The following is an 11964-nucleotide window of genomic DNA, read 5'->3' on the forward strand; positions in this document are numbered from 1 at the left end:
CATACAGAGGGTACCGTAATGTAGTGTGTAGCGCAGGGGATCACTTTCACTACAGTAGCAATCTCAATAGGGCTTATTTTCGGGGGAGGGCTTATTTTAGAGGAATCTTACACAGTAAGGGGAGGGCTTATTTTCGGGATAGGTCTTATTATTGGGGAAACACGGTAGCAGAGTTTCATGTCAAGAAGACTTGAGTCCAGATCCTTCCTCTGACACTTACTAGCTGTTACTCTGACCCAATCACTTAATCTATCTGCCTCAGTTTCCTTATCTTTAGAAGGGGAAAATAATAGCACCTACTCTCCCACTGTTATTGTGAGGGTCAAACAAGATGTTTATGAAGTGTTCGGCAAACTTCAAAGTGCCATATCAATGTTATTATTATTATTAATTATAGTTGAGGTAAGGCACTCAAACAAATTATTATTATTAGCACTTTACACATACTTTGTCAAGCCATACTCACAACAATCCTGGGAAGTAAGTACTTACTATCTTAATTTTACAAAGGAGGAAACTGGGAAGGAAAGAGTTTAAGTACTCAGAGTTGTATGGTAATTAAGTGTCTAAAAGGAGATAAGAACAAAGATTCTCCTGACTTGGGAGTCAACATTGTGGCCATGATAACAGATTCCAAGAAACCCAAGGGAAGGGACAAGGGATCCAAGATATGAACAAACCCTGAAGGAGGTCCTAAGAAAAAGTTTCACAGCCTTTGGTCTGTTGTGAGAGTGTATATGTATGTGTGCATATGTAAATCTGTATGTATATGTATGTATGCATATATGTAATTATATATGTATGTATACATATATTTATATTTTCATATATTATTAAAATGACTAAAGTACTGTGCCATATGTACACATATATGTACATGGTTTCTATGATGTGTATATGTTGTAAATAACACTGGTGCATATGCACATGCATGTTTTTATGTAATAGCTAACATTAGCTATTTTAATTAACAATAAATAAGAACTAACATTTGAACAGTGCTTTAAAGTTTGCAAAGCACTTTACAAATACTATTGAATTTTACTCTCACAATATCCCTTGGAGGTAAATGCTATTTTTATCCTCATTTTACAGATGAGGAAACTGAGGCACACAGAGATTAAGTGATTTGTCCAAGACCACACAGCTAATAATCTTCCGAGGTGAGATTTTAACTCAGGTCTTCTGGACTCTAGGCCTGTACTTTATCCATCGATCTCTACCACCTACCTCTACCTCTGTCTCTGTGACACAAAAGAAAAAAGATTAAGAGCTGGCATAGACAACTAGGTAATAGGCAACTAGGTAATACAGTGGATAGAGTGCTGAATCTCAAGTCAGGAATACCCATCTTCCTGAGTTCAAATCTGGCCTCAGATACTTACTAGTTGTGTGACCCTGGGCAAGTCATTTAAACCTGTTTGCCTCAGTTTCCTAATCTGTAAAATGATCTGGAGAAGGAAATGGCAAATCACTCCAGTATCTTTTCCAAGAAAACCTCAAATGGGATCATGAAGATTCAGACAAGCCTGAAAAATGACGATTTGAAAAAAAAAAAAGAAAAGAAATATTCTAGCTCAGATGGTCTAGACTAGATCAAGCTAACTGATCCTTACACCTGACATTCACCTAGCCCTAGACATCTCTTTGTTCCTAAAGAGAAACACATACTCTTCCTGAAGGGCTGATGTTGTCACAGCACTCCACTTGGAGTAGCCATTTCAACTTTTCAAGGAATTTGGCAACTCCAAAAAACTGCTCCCAATCTGTTTGCCCTCCCAGGAGTGAGTGGTCTATAGAGCCCTGAAATTGTTTCTGTTTCTTCTAAATTAAAACCTTGTCAAACAACTGCAGGCTGGGCTGGACTTCTTGGCTGCAGAATCATTTGGAGGGGGTGCCGTGCACCATAAAGACCCAAATCAATTTGCCATGTGAAGCCCAAAGATGGGAAGAAACCCATTTCTGGTTCCTGCTCTGGCTAAAGAGTGGAAATAGTTAAGGATTTATCAGACCCCCACGTGGAGTTGAGGATGAGGGACTAGATAATAAAAATTTTTAAGAAATAACTTAACATTTACAGGAAACAAACCCCTTAGAACAGAACCACACAACACACAGCCTACCAAAGGAGAGAGGGTGGCTGTCACATGACCCACGATCACGTGACCTGTCCGAAGGCACTGGTTGGTTGCTGCAGGTCACGTGATCTCTTTTGGCAGCATCAAGTAGCTAAACAGGGCCTCGCTTTAAGCAAGGAAGAGAGGAAGAAGGAAGATTCTACATGAGTCTGAGAAGGAAGCAAAAACTAAAGTGATAGCCCCGGAGTCAGGAGTTTGGGGCTCTGACCACACCTCCATCTCTGACTGTGTTTCACCTTTGGAAAGTGGCCTTTCTGCACTTTTACTTCTTAACAAATATAAGCGTCGTTTCGCCGCAGGGACAGCAATTCTCAAACCCCAGCCCAGGAAGCATTGCTGTGTCTCTGCAAAGTGCATGGGCAGGGGTGGCACGGGCCCTAGTAGCACGGCCCCAGAGGCAGCATGAGAGGCCACAGAGTGGAAGACATGGCAGCACTGGCAAAGTGGGTACTGACATGGACAAAGGCAGGCCCAATAAAATCCTTTGTTTAAGGGAGATGTGGAACTGATGGGGCACCTCCAACTGTTGCCATCTTGTAAAGTACCTAGTGGTCATCAAAGAGCTCCTCCTAAGCAGGAGCACTTAGGGAACGAACCAAAGAGCTATGGTGTTATTTGGGAGATGGATTGCTTTCTGGTGATAAAGAGGAGGTGAAATTGTCTACCCTGCCCCTTTGGAAGAAGGAGAAGCATTCCCCAGATTCCTCTGAGGGGGTGAGAATTTGTTATCTGCTTCTTCCTCCTTGGAATCCAGGGGGCGGGAGTGGGGTGAGGGGATAGGAAGGAAGCAGTATTCCTGATTGGCAGACTAGGAAATGCTGAGTACGGGATGACATCGTGTTTCTCAGTATTCACTCCAGCACTGTGCTTTAGTTGTTTTTCAGTTGTGTCCAACCTCCATTTGGAGTTTTCTTGGTAGAGATACTAGAGTGATTTGCCATTTCCTTCTCCAGCTCATTTTACAGATAAGGAAACTGAGGTGATTTGCCATTTCCTTCTCCAGCTCATTTTACAGCTGAGGAAACTGAGGCAAACAGTTAAGTGGCTTGCCCAGTGTCGTTCCTAAGTGTTTGAAGCCAGTTTGAATTCATGAAGATGAGTCTTCCGAACTCCAAGCTTAGTGCTCTATTCATAGTACCACCTAGATGCTCTGGGAAAGACTACATGCAAGTAAAAACCTCTTAGCTACCTTACTGTCAGTGTAAGGATGATAAGGATCTTTTGCAGGAGCAAAAACAGATAACCAATGCTGGAAAAATGTGCTCAACTGGATCAACTAAAATCATCCTCAATGAATATTTTTCCTTTGTTCTCAATGTCTTTCCCTAGCTATGGCTTAAGTAAACCTCCCTTTGCTAACTTTTAGATGAATTGAGTTACTTATTTCATTATAATCTCAAACATTAACTTCCTACCAGAGGCTCTCATCCTTGGAGTGGACATTGCTAGCCTTGTCAAGCCATCTGCTTGCCAGTCATCAACCTCCTATCCACCCTTACAGAGAAAAGGAGAACAATGGAGAAAACAGCATGAGAAAAACAGTGGATAATACCCACCAGATAGACAAGCACTTTTTTTTACCTCCTAAATGAGAACCTCCAGATTGATTTGGAAGCCTTCTAAATTCTAATATTCTCTTTCATTTACTCCTGAACCAGGGAGAGTAACTCTTCAATTTCAGAGAATCCCTAAACTCTGTTCTTTGTCACTTCTGTATGCCTTATTGTCACCTCTGTCCCCATCAGCATTTCTCTGGCTTCTCCTTCACAGCAATGGAATATTGACCAATGAATAATGATCAGAAATAGTAATGACAGATCAAATCTTTCTCTAAGCCAACATTATTGATAAAATAGAGGAAAACTTTAAATTTAACATTCACCCTCTTGGACAACAAGAAAGCAGAGAAAGGAGAGACAATATGTAACCATCCTTTGTTATATCTCCCAGTAAAGAAGCTTTACAAGAATTAGTCTTTTCCAGGCGCACCTGTTCTTGGGGTTCCCAACAGGTGAAAGCAGTAGAGCCAATGGTAGGGGCAGTTGCTTGAATGTTGGCCATGCCAACCAGCTACCTCAATGCCACTACTATCTTACTACCAACTTAAATGCTTCTAAGTCAAATGCTAAGCCTCCTCATTCACCCCACCCTCATGGTGCATGCTTGTCTTCCATAATAGTTTCTCCAGGCAAAGTGAAGAAATACTATCTATGTTTCTGCTTCTCGCAAGGATCCAAGCAACTACACAATGAGACCTTTCTGTTCACAGAGAACTGGCCTTCAGTGGCCCCCTACATGTAAAATTGGGTGGGGGGGGAGCAGAAAGGTATTAGTCCTAATGAAATGTTGACATAAAATTACATCTGCAATTTATTCAGGAATTTAATAATTACATGCACCTCAGAAGCAGATTCTTGGTATATTTTCTGTTTTTAAAAAATTGCTATCTTTTGTTTTTACATCACCCAAATTTCATCCCTCTCTTCCCCTACCCCCGTCAGAGCAACATTTTTTTTAAATGAGGGGAAAACTCATCAATACATTGAAAAATCTGCCAGTGTCTGCAATATCTCACACCTGTTGTTACCTCATGACTGCAGAGGAGTGGGGGAAAATGTCTTCTCATAACCCTTTTTTGTACTTTTTAATCTTGCAACATTCATTTTTTATTGTTTTGTGATTATTTTATGTTCTTTCAATTTACATTGAATTAGTCATTGTATATATCTTACTTTATTTTACATCAGTTCATGTAAATCTTCCTGTACTTCTCTGTATTCATATTTTTCATTTCTTACAGCATGGTAATATTCTCATACATCCTTGTACAACAATTCGTATAACTATTTGTTTCCAGTCATTTGCTACCACAAAAAGTAATGTTATAAATATTTTATGGGGCTCTTTCTTCTCGTTGATGACCTCTTTGAATTATATGCCCAGTAGTGTTATTATCTCTAGGTAAAAAACTATAAACATTTTAGTCACTTGATTTGCATAATTCCAAATTGCTTCTGAAAAGGTTATACTAATTCACAGCTTTACCAACAATGAATTAATGCCTCTATCTTTCAACAACCCATCCAATGTTCAAAAATGAATTGAATACCCTCTCCCCCAAATATCCTTTCTGCTTGATTATAAGACTATATGTGTGGAATTTAAATTTTTTATAAGATAACTTCATTTTTCTTTTAAAAACTATTTATTTATTTGCCCTTTAAATATTTGATAGAATTCACTTAGAAATACATTTGGGCCTTTGGGGAGATAATTTAGACTTTGTTTCTTTTAGATTGGGTTCTTTAAATTCTCTATGTCTTATTCTGTTGGTCTAGATATTTTATATGTTTATACATGTTCATATTTGTCTTTTAAGTTAGTTGTATTTGCAAAATAGTTTTTAACCTCTTCCTTTATTTACTCTTCAACTGCTGTGATTTGTCATTCTCAATTTTTGCTGTTGATAATTTTTTTCATTTCTTAATCAAATTGATCATTTTATTTATTATTATTTTCAAAAAAACTCTACCTTTTTTATTTTAATTCTTATTTGAATTTAAGAATTTCAGTTTTTCTGTTTAGGTAGGTTTTTATTTGTTGCTTTTCTAGTTTTTTTAACTGCATACTCAATTGATTGATCTAATGATTATGGTTCTTGTTAATGAACATGTTTGGATAATTTTCCCTAAGCTTTTGACTTCAACCCATAAATTTTGCAATATTGTTTTACTGATATTTTCCTTCATAAGATTATAGATGGTTTCTATAATTTGTTTGACCCATACCTTCTTTATAATTATATTTTAGATGATATTATTTAGTACCCATATGAGTCTGAATCCTTTCTCCAAATTACCCTTATTAATCATATTTTTCTTTTCTTTTTTTTTTTTTTAGCAATTGGGGTTAAGTAACTTGCTCAAGGTTACACGGCCAGGTGTTTCTGGGTGGGTGCTAAGTGTTTGAGCCCGGGATTCTATCTCCAGGTCTTCTCAACACTGGAGCCGGTGCTCTTACTTGCTGTGCTACCTGGCCGCCCCTAATCATATTTTTCTTGTGTTTTGGTCAGTAAAAGATGTGTTTAATATTTCTACTTTTTTGCATTTGTTAATGAATTTTAAAATTCCTTAGTCTATGGTTATTTTTAAGGGATTTATGCAAAGCTGACAAATCCATATACTCTTTATAATTCCCATTTAGTCATTTCCATAAGTATATCATTTCTAACTTTTCTAAAATTCTATTCAGATCTTTAACATATTTATTGTTTATCTTTTGATTAGATTAGTCTTAGTCTTAAAATAGATACTACGGTCTCCAACAGTTACTGTTTGTTGTCTCTTTCTTACTGTATTTCAATTAACTATTTTCCTTTAGATGTTTAGAAGCTTATGCCATTCAATATAGAGAGATCAGAGATAGGCAAAGAAACAGAAAAAGATACACAGAGAAATATGCAACAAGGGCCTCAAAGCCTGTATGTAAGACTCTCCTCTTTGGTAAAGTGATTATTCAATATTCTATGCCTGAACTAAATGAGAACTTGGAGGGGGGAGAGGAAGGGACAGGGGTCAGGAAGAGATCCTGGTCTTCTAGCTTTCAACTTCAAGACATGTGGTTCCAGACTCCCTCCAGAAAGAGGACCATGAAAAGAAAGAAAGACTCTGGGAAGAAGCCAGCATGCAGAGGAGCTAACACCTCAGCCATATCCCTCTCCTCAGGTTACTTGACTAGAGACTTTGGGGAATTTCCCTTTGAGTCAGTTCTGTGACTCCTTTTCTTGGTTGAGCTGAAATATCTCAATAACAGTGGGAGACCAGAGCTCATTATTTCTGTTTTGTCTGATACATTCTCATCTCATTCTCTTATTTCTGTTGGGATAAATGGGTTTATTTCTTATTCACTATGTGAGATCTTTGTTTAACTGCCATTTGGTAGGAAGAGAGTCAAGCCCTGGGGCAGCTAGGTGGTGCAGTGAATAAAGCACTGGCCCTGGAGTCAGGAGGACCTGAGTTCAAATCCGGCCTCAGACACTTAACACAAAAACTAGCAGTGTGACCTTGGGCAAGTCACTTAACCCCAATTGCCCTCCAAAAAGCAAAAAAAAAAAAAAGATGGAGTATATTTAGGGGTGGCCAGGTAGCACAGCGAGTAAGGGCACCGGCTCCACTGTCGAGATGACTTGTGCATCGAATCCGGGCTCAGACACTTAGCACCCACCCAGAAATACCTGGCCGTGTAACCTTGAGCAAGTTACTTAACCCCAATTTAAAAAAAAAAAAAAAGAGTCAAGCCCTTAGGTGTAGAACTTGGGCACTCCTTTACCATTAAGAGATGTTGACCAGGAGTGCAACCTTCCTTCGATGACAGTCACACACAAGAGAAATAGAAAGGATAAGGAAGGGTAAAAGGATTAAATAGCCAAGGCAGAGGAAACCACATTCTCAACTGTGGATTATGTGGAAAGATATGCCAGTGAGTCCCCAATATTGTTGATCATTGGTCAGAATCCCTTTTTGCCAGGTAGGGAAGCGAAACTGGATGAACAGGCAAGAGTCACTCAAGACAGATTTATGGTAAGGGTGCAAAGAGACACTAAGAAAGGTAGCCTTGATCTCAGTAGTAGAAGAGGGAGACATAGACACTTCTCCTAATCACCTCCTCTAGAATCATAAAATTTAGAGCTAGAATGAGTATTTTAGATCGTCATTTTTTAAATGAGTAAAATGAAAACCACAGAAAGTTAATGACTTACCCAAAGTCACAAAGGTCATAAGTAAAAGAACAAGGATTTGAACTCAGGGCTTCTGGCTCTCAAATAAATAGCTTTTTGTACTACACTTTATTGTTTCTACACCACCCAGCCTTGTATATACTGTTTTGACACCACATTTTTATTATATTACATGATCAAAACCAAATAAAACAAGCCATCACACACATGTCCCCTTATTTCTCTGAGTTGATAGCACTTGGGTAAATAAATGCTGAAAATATTTTCTGAAGAAATTCTGAATTAAGCATTGACAATCCTGAATCTCAAAAAGCCATCTACTCAAAGTTCTAGAAGCTATTTATTTCTTTACATTTGTTCAGCAAGTAACTAAATTGGACCTATGTTGTTCTAAGCCCTGTGTTTGATACCTTTCAGTCTTCTCTGCTTTCTAAGAGTTTACAGTCAAGTTGGGGAGACAGAATAAAACTGCAAACCATGAAAGGTTAAATAACTAAGCCAAAGAGAATATAAACAGGGCTAAATCAATGGTCCAGAGAACAAATGCTTTAGAATTTCAGGGAAAGGTATGGTCACTGAGAGTTTGAGTGATCAAAGAAGGCTTCATGGAGGAGCCAAGACTGGCACTGGACCCTGAAGGACATAAGTAGGGAAGAGGGAGGAAGAGCATCTGCAGTTGTTTGTGTTAGTCATGGCTACTGTTTTAAGGATGAAGATTAGAGGCAGTTCAGTAGAGGATAATGCAGTTAAAAGACTTAGAGACAGAAGACCTGGGTTCCTAATTTGCTACATACTACTTACATAGGATCAATCAAGTTATTCCATTTCTCTGAATCTGTTTCCTCATCTTAAAAATGAGTATGAGGGGCACTATCGTATGATGGATAGAAGGAGATTTTCAGAGTCAGGAAGGCTTTGGTTCAAGTCCTGTCTTTGACACATACCAGTTCCATAACCATGATCAAGCCTCTTACCTTCTCAGTTTCCCCCAGCAACACTCTAAGACAAAAAGTGACCCGTGAGTTGCTCATCTGCTTCCATAGAGGGAATTTCTGTGCCAGAAGTTCCCTACAACAGAAAAGTCAGTTTTGACTTTTGACCTTCTACCCACCCAAGATTTGGATAATAATATCTATCCCTAGTGTCCAACTCACCAGGTTGTGGAGAAGATTAAACAAGAAAAAATTTGGGAAAGTGCTTTGTAAGATGATAAATCTCTTCCCAAATTGCCATAGTTCATGGCAGCTGTGTTTGGGAAGAGGCCAATTGGCCAAAAGTTCTAAAAACAAGGGACATTTTTTTTCTTAGTTTTAAGTCACACAAGGGAAGGCTTGTGAATGTCACCCAAGGGTATTGAAACACTCCTTCAAACAATTCACATTCCTAGAACTGCATTCCAGCTGGAGCATCTCTCAATGCTCCATCTTCTAGCAACTGTCTATGCCTCCCTTCTACTCCCCTCTAGCTCTTCTCTTAACTGTTCCTTTCTATTCAATTCAATTTAATAACCATTTATAAAGAACCTACTAAGGAGAACTAAGTGGCACAGTGGTTAGAATGCTAGCCCAGAAGTCAGGAGGACATGAATTCAGATGTGACCCTAAGCAAGTCACTTAACCCTGTTTGCCTCAAATGAGCTGGAGAAGGAAATTGCAAACCACTCCAGCTTCTCTGCCAGGAAAACCCCAAATAGGGTCACAGAGAGTCAGGTGCAACTGAAACAACATTTGTAGATCATTCTGCAAAGTATTGAGAGATACAGAAATACAAACAAACAAGTACTTTTCTTCAAAGAGCCTATATTCTCTTTGGTAATGGGTATGGGGGGAGGGAGAGCTACAGCATGTAAACAGTTAAATAAATACTAGGAATCAGAAAATACCTTATATTGTTGAATCCTAAACTACGTTTTGAAGAAAGCTAGGAATTCTATGGTTTAGGAAGTGACATAGTCTAAACACAATAGACCACCTACCTCCAAAGCTGCCATTTGTTGTTTTCCTCCTAATTACTGCTGTCATATTTAGTAACTGTATATCTGGGGTTATTCTTCAAAGAGAGCAATTACTCTTTTATGAGACTGCAGAACTATCATGTCTAGGGCTAACTAACATACTTGAACCTTCTTTGTAAGTCAGGTCCACAGGCACAGGTCCCTCCAGTCAAAATTTTTCTTTTCAGTCAGTAAACATTAAGTGCTTACTATGTGCCAGGCACTATGTCAAGTGCAGGAAATACAAAAAGAAACAAAAGACATTCACTGCTCTCAAGGGGTTCACAATCTAATAAGGGAGAGAACATAAAAACATATATATATATATATATATATATATATATATATATATATATATATGCTACCTATGAAATAAATAGGAAATAATTAACATAAAAGAGGTAAGGCACTAGAATTAAAAGAGGTAGGGAAAGGCTTCCTGTAAAAGATGGGCTTTTAGTTGGGAATTAGAGGGAGCCAGAGAAGTGAATAGGTACAGGAGGAGCAAGAGCATTCCAGGCATTGGGAACAGCAAACTACACTCGCTGTTCCCCACTCCCAATTCATACCCCAGTGGGAATTCCCTCAAGCTCCCTTGATACTTACATTGAGGGGAATAATTGTTCTTTCCAGTCTTGTCATATCCCTGGCAGCTAGCACCATAGCCATGCATTAATAAACCTCAAGGAGGTTTATTAATGTCGCTACACTAGTGGAGGTGAGGAGAAGCTGACAACCTTTGTCCTGATATCCCACCATTCCATCCCAGGTCTTTGTCTCTCTTTTACTCTCTTCCAATAAAAAATGTTCATACTCGGCAAATCACATCAAGTGCAGAGGCACAGTGTTGATGTGTGCTTCAAACATACATTTATTTGCACATACTCAGTTTACAGGCACACTGCCCCTAAAATAGAAGAATTATGAAGGCACATGGTAAGAAGCATTACATCTCAGTGCCATAATTACTGAGATTAGGATTGTATACAAGTCATTCCTCAAATTGGACCATGGATTATTTCCATTCTTAGCTGTGATGAATGAATGCTCCTAGTTGGGAAAGAACTAGTTTCCAAGAAGTTACTTTAGCTTGGGGATCATCAAGGCCAGAAATCTTTAGAATCATAGAATTTAGAATTGAGAGGGATTTTAGATATCATCAAAACCAGCCCCTTCATTTTACAGATGAGGAAACTGGAACCCAGAGAGTTTAAGAGATTTACCCAAGGTGACACAAATAGTAAGTAGCAAAGCTAAGACTCAAATCTGGTTTTCTAACACCAAATTCATTGCTCTGTTAACTATACCCCAGCTGCCTCTAGCCAAAATCTTCCCCTAATGATCAACAAGACAAATTGAAATCAAGCATTCCTATGAGCATACCTCATTTTAGGAGTTGTCCTTGGGGAGTCCATCTGCCAAGGTGTTTCTTTAAATTAAAAAAAAAATCACCCAAAGTATTAAGTCATTTTGATGCTAATTCCAACATAATTTAGAATAAGAGACACCATGTTCCATTCATTAGAGACATAATAAATGCCCCATGGCATCTGGAGTTTCCAATTCAATTACCTTCTTCTTTAAATGCACTGACCTTGGAGGTGCTTATACATCCTTCCAACTTATTTTGTGCCTCTGGGAAAAGTCACTGCAGCCCTGAAGCTTGTGATTTCAAACTTACACTCTTATGTTAAGTACTCAAAAGAAGTATCAAAAGTCTCTTTGTAAAGAGAGCCCTAAACCATGTCCCTATATGCCAATTAAATTATTTACTGAGTGTTTCTTATCAGCTATGTCCTCCCAGCTGAAATTCCCTGTTCTCAGAAGAAAACACATCAGGCTTGCAATGGAAATGGCGTGCCAAGGAAAAGATTGTATGGACACCATCCTGCATCTCAGCCTATGGCCTTTCCACAAACAAACATTCCCTTTGAGGTACTAAAAGCGTGTTTCTAATCCTAGTACACTAAAGCCATTATACTCCCTACTTACAGATAATCAAGAATAGCTAGTGGAAAGAATGGTTCAAAGATTTGGGAACTGTGAACTTTGGCCGTTACCAGAAACAATCGCCCCATCCAACATGGATATGTCTT

Source organism: Petaurus breviceps, unplaced genomic scaffold, assembly GCF_028583685.1.
Source record: "Petaurus breviceps papuanus isolate PSGF00001 unplaced genomic scaffold, PetGlider_PUasm1.0 90750, whole genome shotgun sequence".
In the NCBI taxonomy this organism is placed as follows: Eukaryota; Metazoa; Chordata; class Mammalia; order Diprotodontia; family Petauridae; genus Petaurus; species Petaurus breviceps.